Raw genomic sequence first — 17,908 nt, forward strand, 5'->3', positions numbered from 1 at the left:
GAGACCGGACGGTCACCCACGCAAGTGTTAGCCAAGCCCGACAGCGCTTAACTGCGGTGATCGGGCGGGAACCGGTGTTACCACTGCAACAAGCCCTTTGGCATTCCGCAGTCAATCAGCTTTCTTAAATTCCTCATAGTTCTTGGCCACATTGTCGGCACCTTTCCACTTCTGCTGAACGCGACATTGCATTTGGTCCATATATCGGCAGACTTGTTACAGTGTCTACAATGCTGATATTTTTCCCAAAAGAATCGTACTGTGCCCACCTACTCCAATGTTCGAGTACGTTCCTATTTGCCACGTCACTTCACTCGCACACTGTAGTGCTTCTGTTACCCGTACTACAGTAGAAGTATGAATACTATAGCGGAACGAAAAGTGTAACTTTCTTTCCGAAGTTCCTACGTGTAAGGGAATGCGCCACTCACTCTAGACAGTGTTCAGCAAACTAGGGACACCAGGGGAATATTGACACTGATTCCAGAAAAGGGATCGAAACGTCGAGCACTGGAGAAGCTTGAAGAGGAACATGAGGCGGCATAACGGCCAAGAGACCCTGCAGAATTTCCTATTCGTAGTTTTCTCGCATGCAGGCCGTTTATGGAACGTTTTTGCTTCCGTTATCATATTTTTCCACGTGTGTCAGTTGCCGCAATTAATTCCGAAGGAAGGAAGGAAGGAAGGAAGGAAACAAGGGCGATTAACGCTTAACACTCCATTTACACTACTGGCCATTAAAACTGCTACACCACGAATATGACGCGCTACAGACGCGAAATTTAACCGACAGGAAGAAGATGCTGTGATATAAGGACGAGAAATGCGTACCATCACGTTTCCGACTTTGATAAAGGTCGGATTGCCGGCCGCGGTGGTCTAGCGGTTCTAGGCGCTCAGTCCGGAACCGCGTGACTGCTACGGTCGCAGGTTCGAATCCTGCCTCGGGCATGGATGTGTGTGATGTCCTTAGGTTAGTTAGGTTTAAGTAGTTCTACGTTCTAGGGGACTGATGACCACAGATGTTAAGTCCTATAGTGCTCAGAGCCGTTTGAACCATTTGAACCAAAGGTCGGATTGTAGCTTATCGCGATTGCGGTTTATCGTGTCGCGACATTGCTGCTCGCGTTGGTCGAGATCCAATGACTGGTAGCAGAATATGGAATCGGTGGGTTCAGGAGGGTAATACGGAACACCGTGCTGGTTCCCAACGGTCTCGTATCACTAGCAGTCGAGATGACAGGCATCTTATCCGCATGGCTGTAACGGATGGTGCAGCCACGTCTCGATCCCTGAGTTAACAGATGGGGACGTTTGCAAGACAACAACCATGTGCACGAACATTTCGACGTCGTTTGCAGCAGCAGGGACTATCAGCTCGGAGACCATGGTTGCGATTACCCTTGACGCTGCATCACAGACAGGAGCGCCTGCGATGGTGTACTCAACGACGAATCTGGGTGCACAATGGCAAAACGTCATTTTTTCGGATGAATCCAGGTTTTGTTACAGCATCATGATGGTCGCATCCGTGTTTGGCGACATCGCGGTGAACGCACATTGGAAGCGTGTATTCGTCATCGCCATACTGGCGTATCACCCGGCGTGGTGGTATGGGGTGCCATTGGTCACACGTCTCCGTCACCTCTTGTTCGCATTGACGGCACTCTGAACAGTGGACGTTACATTTCAGATGTGTTACGACCCGTGGCTCTACCCTTCATTCGATCCCTGCGAAACCCTACATTTCAGCAAGATAATGCACGACCACGTGTTGCAAATGCTGTACGGGCCTTGGATACAGAAAATGTTCGACTGCAGCCCTGGCCAGCACATTCTCCAGATCTCTCACCAACTGAAAACGTCTGGTGAATGGTGACCGAGCAAGTGGCTCGTCACAATATGCCAGTCACTACTTTTGATGAACTGTGGTATCGTGTTGAAGCTGCATGGGCAGCTGTACCTGTACACGCCATTCAAGGTCTGTTTGACTCAATGCCCAGGCGTATGAAGGCCGTTATTACGGCCAGAGGAGGTTGTTCTGGGTACTGATTTCTCAGGATCTATGCACCCAAACTGCGTGAAAATGTAATCACATGTCAGTTCTAGTATAATATATTTATCCAATGGATACCCGTTTATGATCTGCATTTCTACTTGGTGTAGCAATTTTAATGGCCAGTAGTGTAATCTTCAGTTAAACCTTTTAGTTGGTTACACTGGAGGTGGACTGAAAGGTACAGTGAAGGGTTTTGGTTAATGTTTCATTCTGCTGGCCAGCTATCACCCAACTTTTATAAAACTCGAAGGGGCGAGCGCTGGGGTCCGCTACAGTTATTGAAAGACCGAGACCGTTCTATCCCTAGAGGCCATCCGTGGCCCTAAAATGGTTCAAATGGCTCTGAGCACTATGGGACTTAACATCGATGGTCAGCAGTCCCCTAGAACTTAGAACTACTTAAACCTAACTAACCTAAGGACACCACACAACACCCAGTCATCACGAGGCAGAGAAAATCCCTGACCCCGCCGGGAATCGAACCCGGGAACCCGGGCGCGGGAAGCGAGAACGCTACCGCACGACCTCCGTGGCCCTAATGTGGCCATTGATATGTAATTCGGCGACCTGAGAGTGGCGGCCCAGATAAGAGGCCGCGATTCGTATCGCAGAGCGGCACAGGACGGGACGGGGCGGTTGTCGAGCAGGAGACAGACCCGCTGGCCGCGGGGCGCTCCGTCCGGTTGCACCGAGCTGGCGTGTCGAGTCCCACCAGGGCGGGTTTCTTCGCTCCATTTACGACGGATGGTCTCCTCGCCAGCGGGCAATTTTATAATTACTAGAGCTGCCTCCCTCTGGCTCCCGCCTTTTTTATATTTCCGTGAAAGTTCAGTTGCTCTGTGGAGATCAGGAGCGACAGGTTCAAAGAGTCGCACAAGTGTCGGGACGAAGTTTCGTTGACAAGCTGATAACTGTTCCACATATTACTCAGTATGTCGTTTGCGTTCTAGAGAGCCACTTTCCAGGCATGTTTGCGAAGGCAGTTAGAGTGTCAGAGAAGAGCGGAGAACTTTCAGAAAAGTGTGGAAGGTCGACCTGGGAGTAGTAGTTAGACCAGTCTTACCTGTGACGTGAATAGCTCTAAGGCCGGCCGCTAGGGCCTAGCGGTTCTAGGCGCTTCAGTCCGGAACAGCGCTGCTGCTACGGTTGCAGGTTCGGACTCTGCCTCGGGCATGGATGTGTGTGATGTCCTTAGGTTAATTAGGTTTAAGTAGTTCATGACAAGAACTATGGGAAACGGACGAAACAGGGCGTAGAACATATGAACTGATTCCAAACATTAGGGGACGACTAAAAATGAAATAGTTTGAACACACCAGAGGACTAAACCACTTCCTCACTGGACATGGGCCTTACGCGACCTACTTATGTCGGTTCGGGAAAAGGGCCACACCCGCGTGTGAATGTGGTGAACCGGAGGGCACTCCCGATCATGTGATTTACGAGTGCCCCCTCTTCAATGATGTTGCTTCCAGACTACGTGACCAATTACCTGACCGTGAGACATACCACCTCATAAGACAAAGAGACACTTTTCAAACACTAAATAAACTAGCAGACGAGGTATCACCAAAAATGCTAAAAGAATACATGAGGGAAATAAATTAATTAACACGAATTACAATAAAACTAGAGAAATTCTAGTACCAAACACGCGCCCTATTCCCATACCGGCTGCGCGTGGACAGGCCGACCTCCACAGTCTAGAATCCGCCACGTGCGGGATTAGGGGGAGTGGGGAACAACATCAAGGACTAGACGATGCACCGGAATTGACTTAGGTTAGAACTAGTTAGTAGAAAGTAGATTAGGAAACTAGTATTAGGAACCTGCAGCGAATAACATCCTGGCCTGCCCAGTGTCAGGGGCACGCCCATCGGGATTAGCTCGATGGGCAAGGCACTAAAGTAGGTTTATACATTTCTGACACATCTGTGACGCTGAAGGCAGTAGAGTTAGTTAAAATCTTAGAAGTTAAAAACTAATAAGTGTAAGAATAGCTGCCCATTGTAATTAGAGTAAAGCTGTAGCTCACAACCCACATTGTAAATAGCTGCTAGTTGTATCTAACATACTCAGAAAGTAAGACCCACTAATCATATAAGGAAGTGGGTTATGATGTATAATTATTATAATTGATGGTTAATAAAGATTTTTTTTTAAAAAAAAGTCTAGGAGACTGATGACCTCAGATGTTAAGTCCTGTAGTGCTTAGAGCCATTTATGAACTATTTGAACCATAGCTCAAAAATAGTACTGTGTACGTTGATTAGTTGTGTCATGAAACGTTCCACCTACTGTCATCACCAAATTTAAATTCTGACAGCGAACTTCGTTTCACATTTTTATTCTGCAATAAGGCCTCCGCCGAAGCAGGACACCACCACAATGTTTCCTGTGTAATTTTCCTTAGGTAGCTATTCACAGTCATGCAAATATAATATATTCAAAATGTCCAAGTGTGTGTGAAATCTTATGGGACTTAACAGCTAAGGTCATCAGTCCCTAAGCTTATACACTACTTAACCTAAATTATCATCATCGACTTTGACTGTCATTTGCAAAACCCAAAATTATAATTTCGGCCGCTAACAGTTTTCAACTGTAACACAGCGAAATTCCGAAAACAGCATGCACAAACAGAATTACACTAGAATGAGATTTTCACTCTGCAGCGGAGTGTGCGCTGATATGAAACTTCCTGGCAGATTAAAACTGTGTGCCCGACCGAGACTCGAACTCGGGACCTTTGCCTTTCGCGGGCAAGTGCTCTACCAACTGAGCTACCGAAGCACGACTCACGACCGGTACTCACAGCTTTACTTCTGCCAGTACCTCGTCTCCTACCTTCCAAACTTTACAGAAGCTCTCCTGCGAACCTTGCAGAACTAGCACTCCTGAAAGAAAGGATATTGCGGAGACATGGCTTAGCCACAGCCTGGGGGATGTTTCCAGAATGAGATTTTCACTCTGCAGCGGAGTGTGCGCTGATATGAAACTTCCTGGCAGATTAAAACTGTGTGCCCGACCGAGACTCGAACTCGGGACCTTTGCCTTTCGCGGGCAAGTGCTCTACCAACTGAGCTACCGAAGCACGACTCACGACCGGTACTCACAGCTTTACTTCTGCCAGTACCTCGTCTCCTACCTTCCAAACTTTACAGAAGCTCTCCTGCGAACCTTGCAGAACTAGCACTCCTGACGAGGTACTGGCAGATGTAAAGCTGTGAGTACCGGTCGTGAGTCGTGCTTCGGTAGCTCAGTTGGTAGAGCACTTGCCCGCGAAAGGCAAAGGTCCCGAGTTCGAGTCTCGGTCGGGCACACAGTTTTAATCTGCCAGGAAGTTTCAGAATTACACTAGTTCAATAACACTGTCCATTGTTAACGGCAGTCACGCTTCAGAAAATATCAGAATTTAAGACAATCAGACATGTAAGAGGGCCAACGGCCTTGTCGCAGTCGTAACACCGGTTCCCATCAGATCACCGAAGTTAAGCGCTGTCGGGCTGGGCCAGCACTTGGATTGGTGACCATCCGGTCTGCCGAGCGCTGTTGGCCAACAGGGTGCACTCAGCCCTTATGAGGCAAACTGAGGAGCTACTTGATAGAGAAGTAGCGGCTCCGGTCTCGTTAACTGACGTACGGGCGGGAGAGCGGTGTGCTGACCACATGCTCCTCCATATCCGAATCCAGTGACGCCTATGGTCTGAGGATGACACGGCGGCCGGTCGGTACCGTTGGGCCTTCATGCCCTGTTCGGCAGGAGTTTTTTTTTTTTTTAGTTTAGACATGTAAGAGGGGCGCTCCGTATTCACTTACACTTTATTTCTTTCCTCATTTCGTCCGCTTGCTTATATGGCTGGTAACTTGGTTGCCTATCATGCAGCCGGCCCTGGTTCGATCCCGGCTGGGTTGGAGATTTTCTCCGCTCTTGCCCGATGTGGCATCGACTCTTGGACTGGGTGTTGCGTGTCTTCATCATCATTTCATCCTCATCACCGGCACGCGAATTGCCCAATGTGGCATCGACTCTTGGACTGGGTGTTGCGTGTCCTCATCATCTTTCATCCTCATCACCGGCATGCGAATTGCCCAATGTGGCATCGACTCTTGGACTGGGTGTTCCGTGTCCTCATCATCATTTCATCCTCATCACCGGCACGCGAATTGCCCAATGTGGCATCGACTCTTGGACTGGGTGTTGCGTGTCCTCATCATCATTTCATCCTCATCACCGGCACGCGAATTGCCCGATGTGGCGTCGACTGAAATAAGATTCGCACTCGGCGGCCGAACTTCCCCGGACGGGGCCTCCCGGCCAGCAATGCCACGCGCTCATTTTATTTCTTTCTTTCCTCATTTATGGTGCGCCTTTTGACTCATCATTAATGTTGCAAGTATGTAGTACTTTAGTCTAAACGTAGGTGGCAGGGCGATCACTAGAAGTGTAACCCCTGCACAGTACAGCGCAATTTTCCAACAGCTGTCATTACGTTAAGGGGCTCCGGAAAGGCTCAAAATCATGAAAAGTTCATTTTTTACTTTTTTGCGTTTTCTGAATCTGCAGACTATTACCTTTTAATAGAGATATAATTTATTCAATTCCGAAGACTACAACTATTTTTAAATTTTTTTTGAAATGTGTTCTACATGGGCGTGACCCACTGTGGCGCTGTTAAACTGCTGTCAAATGGTGTTATTATTAACGTCCGTGTTCATCGGGTACATTTTAGTGGTGTGAGATAAAGTATGTGTTGTGGCTAACCTGTGATGGTTCAATATATACCGCTGGTGTGATTGTCGATTGTTTCATGTTTATTTACTCTGTCGTTATCTCGAAAATATTCGTAATTAATTCTGTTTCTTGAGTCTCTGTTTTGTTGAAGTATAATAATGAGTAAAAGTAAAGTTGCTGTTGCGACTTTCAATGATGGCAACATTGTAAGGTGCAAGGTATTTAGAAATATGGGAATGAAGATAGGTTCTAACATGGTACGAGCGATGCTTGCTTTAGACAAGGAACGCCTTCGGGCTGCAGACAGGGCTGTAAAGAGTCTAGAAATACAAGCAAGAGTAAACAGCAGGAGGAACAAGAGGCAGCTGGAGGAGGAGTTTGCAGAGGATGAAGATAATCCATCCTATGGACCTGGAATGCACTAAAAAGTTAATCCAATCTTTGTCGCCCGATTCCCAAAACTTTTATTTTCTCATAGTAGTTACATGTTTTCTAAGGATCTTCCAAACATATTTGTTTCAAACTTTTAGTAAATGTTACACAGTACCTTCTGCATAATTTAACACAGCCTTTTTCCAAAAAATTGTATATTTTTGAATATATAAATAAAAAATTGCAAAAAAATGTTGTGAATTTTCATTACAATTGAAAAAAGTCATCTTTAATAACCGAACTAAAATTTTGTAAAATCCCCATGTTAAGTTGCAGTCCATATTCCAATAAATAATCTGTAAAAAGTTCAACTTTCTACCTCAAATACTTTGTGAGGAAAGATGTAATTTATAAGCGTTATTTTAACATTGCAAGTATAGGGCGTTCCGGAGCCCCTTAAAGGACACATGGAGTGTGGTCATCAAGAACAGCGCTGGACGGTATGCTTTCTGTGGAAGAAGGGCGTAAACGCTGCAGGTATTCACAGGCGATTTGTGACTGTGCGTGGAGCGTGTGCACCACCACAAAAAAACTGCTGCAACACAACAACCCTCCTACAGCTGCTATCCCTGAAAGGGATACCGGGCACTGCCGCACCCACCGTAGTCTCGCTTTAACTTCTGTAGACCCTCCTTGAAAACTTTTTTGGTGTCTCTCGCACCCACCGCCGGACTGCTGCTCACCGGTCATGAAAGTCTGCGAAATGATGTCCATTCAGAGGCTTCTTTAAAGCCTCGAATAGGTGGTAGTAAGAAGGAACGAAATGAGGCTAATAAAATGGGTGTGTGTGTGGCAGTACCTGGAACCTCATTTCACCGGTTTTTCGACCCGTATGGGGACGTGCGATGTCCTGTTGAAAGACCGCTCTTCACTATGGTGTATGCTCCATACCAATCACCTGTGAATAACTGTAGTATTTACACCCTTCTTCCCCAGAAACTATGTCGTCCAGTGCTGTACTTGATGATCACTCTCTATGTTGCCCACCCACATTATGCAAGCAGTTGGGAAAATGGGCTATGCTGTGCACGGATTACACTTCTAGGGATTTTCCTGTCACCTCTGGTTACATCGAAGTACTAGGTACTTGCAACTGTAATCATGATCCAAATGACACGCCACGAAACATGGGAAAAAAAAGTCTGTGTCACTATGAAACACAGTATTGGGACAAGGGTGATTCTGGCAGAAAGTACCATTATCCAAGATGACGGCGGTGACGGCATCAACGGACGTCATGAACGCCATCTTGGACGACGTCATCAACTGACGTCAGTTGATGACATCATCGCCCCATTCTTGGATAATGGTACTTTGCACCAGAATCACCCTTGTCCCAATACTATGCTCCTCGTTTCAGTTTGGGAGACGAAAATGGCTAGCAATCCTGCCCATACAATGAAACCTGTATCTATTGGACAGTGGAGAAAGCGCTTTGAAGAAAATCTCATAGAAAGAAGAAGAGACCAGGTGCTGGAAGTCTACAACGGAAGAGTTATATTACGTAATACAGAACCTATACTAGAGGAATCAAAGCAGCAATGGTTTACTTGTATTCAGTGGAGTAGCATGGCAAAGGAGGTTAGGAGTTAGGGGTCCTTTCTGCGCAAGGAACGTCAATGAGCCAATTTAGACGCAGTTTAACAGCGATCTTCCGTCGTTTGGATTATAAAAGTCCTTGTTAGGTTTCCGGAGGCATGTCACACCAGATGTCTACACTCAGCTCACGCAGTTACCGTACATTACGGGCCGATGCTTCGTGAGCGCAGAGGCTCCCCCACGGGCCTACGTCCAGGGCGTGTTGGGTGTGTCGAGCAGCCATTCCCCTGGACGCTAGCATCGACCTAGTGTAACAAGGATCGTGATTCATTCTACCAGGCGACACAGCTTGAGACAAAAAGTGTAAAACATGAAGATTGACTCAGGCTGTACGCAACAGCAATTTACTGCTATCGTATCGGATTCTTTTTGCAAAGAGCAGTTATCGTTCTGTCTTCCCATGTTCGTAATTTGGGACTACCTACGCGTGGCAATAAAGTCATAGTGCGTCTAATTCGTTGACATCCTCGAGTAAGAAACTATTTGACAAAATTGACCACTCTGACATTCTATAAATACCTGTACGAAACTTATTGAAAAAGGTTTCGAAAATGATGAAAATCATGGCAAGACTGAATACAATATGTATAAGAAGATGTTATCCACAAATGAAACCACGGTGTTCTCGAACCAGTACATCTGTGTGTGCCTTCACTATGCTCTATACTTTACTTACATGCTGCGCCGACAGTAAGATGAGGTTGGAAGTTGATACTCACCTGCAAAAGAAAGTAGAAACACGCAATAAGAAATGAGAATTAAATATTTTCACAACAATAAAAGCACTGAGTTGCAAATGGCCGTAAAATACACTGAGGTGAAAAAAGTCAAGGGACAGCGATATGTACATATACATATGGCAGCAGTATTGCGTACACAAGATATAAAAGGTCAGTGAACGGTAGTTTGAGCTAGAAGCATGAGACATTCCATTACGGAAATCGTTAGTGAATTGAGTGTTCAGAGATCCAAAGTGTCAAAAGTGCGCCGAGAATACAACATTTCAGACATTACCTGTCTACGAGGACAAGACAGTAACAACCGAGAGCAGCGGTGTTGCGTCGAGTTGTCAGTGCTAATAGACAAGCAACACTGCTTGAAATAACTGCAGAAATCAATGTGGGACGTACGGCGAAATTTGGCGTTAATGGGTTATGGCAGCAGACGACCGACGCGAGTACCTTTACTAATAATACATCTACATCTACATATATACTCCGCTAGCTACCAAGCGGTGTCTGGCGGAGGGCACTATTCGCGCCAAAGTCATATTTCCCCCCACCCTGTTCGACTCGTGGTTCGCGCGAGGGAAAAACGACTGTCTGAACGCCTCAGTATGAGCTCTAATTTCCGTTATCTTTGAATGGTGATCACTGCGTGATATGAAAGTTGGTGGTAATAATATACAGGGTGGTCCATTGATAGTTACCGGGCCAAATATCTCACGAAATAAGTATCAAACGAAAAAACTACAAAGAACGAAACTCGTCTAGCTTGAAGGGGGAACCCAGATGGCACTATAGTTGGCCCGCTAGATGGCGCTGCCATAGGTCAAACGGATATCAACTGCGTTTTTTTAAATAGGAACCCCCATTTTTTATTACAAATTCGTGTAGTACATAAAGAAATATGAATGTTTTAGTTGGACCACTTTTTTCTCTATGTGATAGATGGTGCTGTAATTGTCACAAACGTATAAGTACGTGGTATCACGTAACATTCCGCCAGTGCGGGCGGTATTTGCTTCGTGATACATTACCCGTGTTAAAATGGACCGTTTACCAATTGCGGAAAAGGTCGATATCGCGTTGATGTATGGCTATTGTGATCAGCCACATGTGAAACGTCAACCACGACCTGCGAGAAATGATGATGGCCAAGTAGGTAGGTGTTTTAGCTGCTGTCGCGGCTAATCCGAACATCAGTAGCAGACAAATTGCACGAGAATCGGGAATCTCAAAAACGTCGGTGTTGAGAATGCTATATCAACATCGACTGCTCCCGTACCAAATTTCTATGCACCAGGAATTGTATGGCGACGACTTTGAACGTCGTGTACAGTTCTGCTTCTGGCCACAAGAGAAATTAGTGGACGATGACAGATTTTTTGCACGCGTTCTATTTAGCGACGAATCGTCATTCACCAACAGCGGTAACGTAAACCGGCATAATATGCACTATTGGGCAACGGAAAATCCACGATGGCTGCGACAAGTGGAACATCAGCGACCTTGGCGGGTTAATGTATGGTGCGGCATTATGAGAGAAGGATAATTGGCCCCCATGTTATCGACGGCAACCTAAATGGTGCAATGTTCTGCCGATGTTACTGCAAGATGTTTCGCTGCATAACAGAATGGCAATGTACTTCCAACATGATGGATGTCCGGCACATAGCTCGCGTGCGGTGGAATGTATTGAATAGCATATTTCATGACAGGTGGATTGGTCGTCGAAGCACCATACCATGGCCCGTACGTTCACCGGAACTAATGTCCCCGGATTTCTTTCTGTGGGGAAAGTTGAAGGATATTTGCTATCGTGATCCACCGACAACGCCTGACAGCATGCGTCAGCGCATTGTCAATGCATGTGCGAACATTACGGAAGGCGAACTACTAGCTGTTGAGAGGAATATCGTTACACGTATTGCCAAATGAATCGAGGTTGATGGACATCATTTTGAGCACTTATTGCATTAATGTAGTATTTACAGGAAATCACGCTGTAACAGCATGCATTCTCAGAAATGATAAGTTCACAAATGTCCATGTATCACATTGGAACAACCGAAATAAAATGTTCAAACGTACCTACGCTCTGTATATTAAATTAAGAAACCTACCTGTTACCAACTGTTCGTCTAAAATTGTGAGCAATATGTTTGTGACTATTACAGCGCTATCACAAAGCGAAAAAAGTGGTCCAACTGAAACATTCATATTTCTTTACGTACTACACGAATATGTAATAAAAAATGGGGCTTCCTATTTAAAAAAAAACGCAGTTGATATCCGTTTGACCTATGGCAGCGCCATCTAGCGGGCCAACCATAGCGCCATGTGGTTTCCCCTTTCAAGCTACACAAGTTTCGTTCTTTGTAGTTTTTTCGTTTGACGCTTATTTCGTGAGATATTTGGCCCGGTCACTATCAATGGACCACCCTGTACACTTTACATCCTCGGCGTAGATCGGATTTTGGAATTTAGTGAGCAGCCCCTTCCGTTTAGCGCGTCGTCTATCTACAAGTGTGTCCAATTTCAAACTGTCTATGCGATTTGTAACGCTCTCGCGATGGCTAAATGTAGCAGTCACGAATCTTGCCGTTCTTCTATGGACCATCTCAATCTCTTGAATCAGACCCAACCGGTAAGGATCCCATACAGACGAACAATACTCTAAGACTGGACGAACTAAAGTATTGTAAGCAATTTCTTTTCTTGAAGGACTGCATCGCTTCAGGATTCTACCAACAAACCGCAATCTAGAGTTCGCCTTACTCGTTACTTGTGTAATCCGATCGTTCCATTTGAGATCATTTCGAATAATCAGACCTAGATACTTGAGGGATGTTAGCGCTTCGAAAGACTGGGCATTTATTTTTACTCGTACATCATTGGGGAATTTCGCCTTGTTATACGCAGTAGGTTTCACTTACTAATATTGAGAGATAACTGCCGGTCATTACACCATGCATTTATTTTCTGCAAATCCTCATTGATTTGTTCACAACTTTCCTGTAGACGACATCACCCGCAGTGACTCTCCTGGACTCGTGACCAGATCGGTTGGATCTCAGACGGCTGGAAAACAGTGGCCTGCTCAGGTCAGTTGGTACGAGCCGATGGTAGGGTTACTACTTAGTATTCAAAGAACCGTGACTGACGCCCGAACAACAGGGAACTAACATGCATCGATATTAGAAAATATAGCTATGACACTCTGTCATTTTAGTATTTAGTTTTCTATTACTCATATTGCTTGATTTCACTATCATTACGTTGTAAGGGCATGTGCTCATCTTTTATTTACCAAAGTAAGTCTGTTTCTACTAAAAATGTCGTGCTCCCACGATTATTTACTGATCTGTTACGAGATGGTGATGATCTGGCATTTCGTGGGGAGCAAATCTTTTTCTTAATTTATAGCCAGCTTTGAGCCTGACAATATGTATTAAAGACATATCTTTTGAAATTTTACTTGGTCTCAGTGTATGCAATTATTGCTTTTAGCAATTACTTGAAAATGGCATAAAAGGCCGAGACCGTGGTTGTACTTAAATAAACAACAAAACAGTCAAATGCGGTGTGTTCCTTTAAAAAATATTTCGATGTCTCTAAAGTAAGGTTTCATTAGAAGTCTAGCCAAAGTAGAATTTTGGAACACGTATTATGTTCGAGTATAATGACTTTTCTGGAGACTAGAAATCTGCTCTGTAGGAATCAGCATGGGTTTCGAAAAAGATGGTGGTGTGAAACCCAGCAAGCGCTATTCGTCCAAGAGACTCAGAGGGCCATAGACGCGGGTTCACAGGTAGATGCCGTGTTTCTTGACTTCCGCAAGGCGTTCGATACAGTTCCCCACAGTCGTTTAATGAACAAAGTAAGAGCATATGGACTATCAGACCAATTGTGTGATTGGATTGAAGAGTTCCTAGATAACAGAACGTAGCATGTCATTCACAATGGAGAGAAGTCTTCCGAAGTAAGAGTGATTTCAGGTGTGCCGCAGGGGAGTGTCGTAGGACCGTTGCTATTCACAGTATACATAAACGACCTTGTGGATGACATCGGAAGTTCACTGAGGATTTTTGCGGATGATGCTGTGGTGTATCGAGAGGTTGTAACATTGGAAAATTGTACTGAAATGCAGGAGGATCTGCAGCGAATTGACGCGTGGTGCAGGGAATGGCAATTGAATCTCAATGTAGACAAGTGTAATGTGCTCCGAATACATAGAAAGATAGATCCCTTATCATTTAGCTACGATAGAGCAGGTCAGCAACTGGAAGCAGTTAATTCCATAAATTATCTGGGAATACGCATTAGGAGTGATTTAAAATGGAATGATCATATAAAGTTGATTGTCGGTAAAGCAGATGCCAGACTGAGATTCATTGGAAGAATCCTAAGGAAATGCAATCCAAAAACAAAGGAAGTAGGTTACAGTACACTTGTTCGTCCACTGCTTGAATATTGCTCACCAATGTGGGAACCGTACCAGATAGGGTTGATAGAAGAGATAGAGAAGATCCAACGGAGAGCAACGCGCTTCGTTACAGGATCATTTAGTAATCGCGCAAGCGTTACGGAGATGATAGATAAACTCCATTGGAAGGCTCTGCAGGAGAGACGCTCAGTAGCTCGGTACGGGCTTTTGTTGAAGTTTCGAGAACATACCTTCGACGAACAGTCAAGCAGTATATTGCTAGCTCCTACGTATAAGTCGCGAAGAGAGCACGAGGATAAAATCAGAGAGATTAGAGCCCACACAGAAGCATACCGACAATCCTTCTTTCCACGAACAATACGAGACTGGAATAGAAGGGAGAACCGGCAGAGGTACTCAAGGTACCCTCCGCCACGCACCGTCAGGTGGCTTGCGGAGTATGGATGTAGATGTAGATGTAGAAAGTAATTTACAGCATTGCATAAAAAGTAGCGAGAAACCATGAGTACATTTCCGACAAACGTTGTTCAATAATAAAAGAAAATCTGACGTGACGGAGTAAAATGTTTTCCAGATTTGAAATAGGAACGGAAAAGTGTGCAACGAAAAATAAAAAATCATGTCAGTTATGTACGGTTTACTTGACAGTGTAATATTTCTCTGAACTTTCTTTACCGGTTTCACGGGTGCTGTCGGACAGCACGGACTGCGGTGTTCGCTGTGCGAACCCTCGGCCTCGCACCATTCCTCATCTCCTGGAAGAACTCCAGACAGCCTGGCTGGCCCACCTGCACCGAGATGGTCGAGATGTGTGTGTGTGTGTGTGTGTGTGTGTGTGTGTGTGTGTGTTCCGTACACGGTGGATACTCTTCAGACTGCATGCGAGCAGGTGACCGTAATAACGTTACTCAACACTACACAGCCACAAAACTAGCGCCTCGGGAGCTCCGCAGAGCGTCTTGCGGTCCGCGAGCAGGTGTGGTGAAGGAACTGGCACGGCAAGCAGTTGTTAGGGGCGCAGGAGGATTGGTTCCGCATGTTCTGCAGACGGCCAGGTGTGCTTCGCGCCGCGGGGGACCATTACCCGCGCCATAATGAAGGAGCCCTCGCCAAAGAGAAGGGCCGGCGTTTAATTCCCTCGCGCAGTTGGCCGCAGAGGCGTAGTGCAAGAGTACGCCAAGTGCTTAGAGGCTTAGAGGAAAGGGAAGAAATAACGACCCTCGGAGCACTCTGTAACGGGATGTGAAGCGTATAACGCCAGGTGTAATGGGAGGGGGGGGGGGGGGCACTTTGATGCACACAGTACATTAGGATCTTACAGGAGGCACTTACTCTGATGTGAAAAGTTCCCCGTACACACTCTGCTCTTGAATCTTACGACAGCTAATAAGATCTTTCTAGTTTTGTCTCTGATCCTACTTATACGATGTTGATTCAAATTTTATTTATTTATTATTATGCAGATGAGACCCGCCAGGGTAGCCGAGAGCGGTAACGCGCTGCCTCCTGGACTCGGGTGGGCCCGCCGGCCCCGGATCGAATCCGCCCGGCGGATTGGGTCCATGTGCCGGCCAGCCTGGATGTGGTTTTTAGGCGGTTTTCCACATCCCGCTAGGTGGATACCGGGCTGCTCCCCATGTTCTACATCTACATCTACATTTATACTCCGCAAGCCACCCAACGGTGTGTGGCGGAGGGCACTCTACGTGCCACTGTCATTACCTCCCTTTCCTGTTCCAGTCGCGTATGGTTCGCGGGAAGAACGACTGTCTGAAAGCCTCTGTGCGCGCTCTAATCTCTCTAATTTTACATTCGTGATCTCCTCGGGAGGTATAAGTAGGGGGAAGCAATATATTCGATACCTCATCCAGAAACGCACCCTCTCGAAACCTGGCGAGCAAGCTACACCGCGATGCAGAGCGCCTCTCTTGCAGAGTCTGCCACTTGAGTTTGTTAAACATCTCCGTAACGCTATCACGGTTACCAAATAACCCTGTGACGAAACGCGCCGCTCTTCTTTGGATCTTCTCTATCTCCTCCGTCAACCCGATCTGGTATGGATCCCACACTGATGCGCAATACTCAAGTGTAGGTCGAACGAGTATTTTGTAAGCCACCTCCTTTGTTGATGGACTACATTTTCTAAGGACTCTCCCAATGAATCTCAACCTGGTACCCGCCTTACCAACAATTAATTTTATATGATCATTCCACTTCAAATCGTTCCGCATGCATACTCCCAGATATTTTACAGAAGTAACTGCTACCAGTGTTTGTTCTGCTATCATATAATCATACAATAAAGGATCCTTCTTTCTGTGTATTCGCAATACATTACATTTGTCTATGTTAAGGGTTAGTTGCCACTCCATGCACCAAGTGCCTATCCGCTGCAGATCTTCCTGCATTTTGCTGCAGTTTTTTAATGCTGCACCTTATCTGTATATTACAGCATCATCCGCGAAAAGCCGCATGGAACTTCCGACACTATCTACTAGGTCATTTATATATATTGTGAAAAGCAATGGTCCCATAACACTCCCCTGTGGCACGCCAGAGGTTACTTTAACGTCTGTAGACGTCTCTCCGTTGATAACAACATGCTGTGTTCTGTTTGTTAAAAACTCTTCAATCCAGCTACACAGCTGGTCTGATATTCCGTAGGCTCTTACTTTGTTTATCAGGCGACAGTGCGGAACTGTATCAAACGCCTTCCGGAAGTCAAGGAAAATAGCATCTACCTGGGAGCCTGTATCTAATATTTTCTGGGTCTCATGAACAAATAAAGCGAGTTGGGTCTCACACGATCGCTGTTTCCGGAATCCATGTTGTTTCCTACATAGTAGATTCTGGGTTTCCAAAAACGACATCATACTCGAGCAAAAAACATGTTCTAAAATTCTACAACAGATCGACGTCAGAGATATAGGTCTATAGTTTTGCGCATCTGCTCGACGGCCCTTCTTGAAGACTGGGACTACCTGTGCTATTTTCCAATCATTTGGAACCTTCCGTTCCTCTAGATACTTGCGGTACACGGCTGTTAGAAGGGGGGCAAGTTCTTTCGCGTACTCTGTGTAGAATCGAATTTGTATCCCGTCAGGTCCAGTGGACTTTCCTCTGTTGAGTGATTCCAGTTGCTTTTCTATTCTATTCCTCAGTTACACGGCTCGCAGATATCTGAACACATTCGCACTATTCCATGGATTACATTCGACGCAGCCAGTTGGAGTACACTAATTCCGTCCCGGGGGGTACAGGGTGGCGGCAGGAAGGGCATCCGGCCACACCTTAACCATTAACGTGCCAAATCCGATTAACGATGGCTGACCCTGCGTCACTGCGGGACAAGGCTCCAGCGACAGATAGGTAGATAGAATTATTATGCAGATGAGATAATCGAGAAAAATTACATGTATTTCATTTTTCGATATAGCCCCCATGACGTGCAATGCTCGCATTCCACCGCTTCGTAGTGCACGGATATCTGCTGTGAATGCACCCATTCGGCGACCGCGGTTTGCACCTCTACATCGCTTCTGAAATGTTTGCCTTCCAGCGCTTCTATGAACTGTCCGAACACATGAAAGCCAGTCGGGGCGAATAATGTGGCTGTTCGATACGTTCAGATTTCATACAACGTGTTGATACGGTTGAACAGGTAGTATGGAGAAGAGCACTGCCGTGTTACAGTGAAACACCAGCACTCACAAGTCTTCGGCGTTTAATCCTGACAGCAGGCCGTGCTGAAAAATAATGCCTCCGAATTTTTCAAGTGAAAACTCTTAAATTTTATAAAATAAAACAGACTTTACTAACTTTCTACAGTAAATGAAAAGCACCAGTTTGCTTTTGTTCTACATTATTGTAGAACAAAAACAAACTGGTGCTTTTCATTTATTGTAATGTTGTTC

The 17,908-nt window shown here is 45.7% G+C and overlaps 1 protein-coding gene and 1 pseudogene across 2 annotated transcripts in view; one reads left to right on the forward strand and one right to left on the reverse strand.

Moving 5' to 3' along the window:
* LOC126094646 (uncharacterized) overlaps positions 1 to 17,908 on the reverse strand; it is a 1,573,713-nt gene that overhangs the window by 436,186 nt on the left and 1,119,619 nt on the right. The window lies entirely within an intron of this gene.
* On the forward strand, positions 5,500 to 5,617 carry LOC126100523 (5S ribosomal RNA; annotated as a pseudogene).

The sequence above is a fragment of the Schistocerca cancellata genome, chromosome 1 (genome assembly GCF_023864275.1).
Source record: "Schistocerca cancellata isolate TAMUIC-IGC-003103 chromosome 1, iqSchCanc2.1, whole genome shotgun sequence".
Taxonomy (NCBI): domain Eukaryota; kingdom Metazoa; phylum Arthropoda; class Insecta; order Orthoptera; family Acrididae; genus Schistocerca; species Schistocerca cancellata.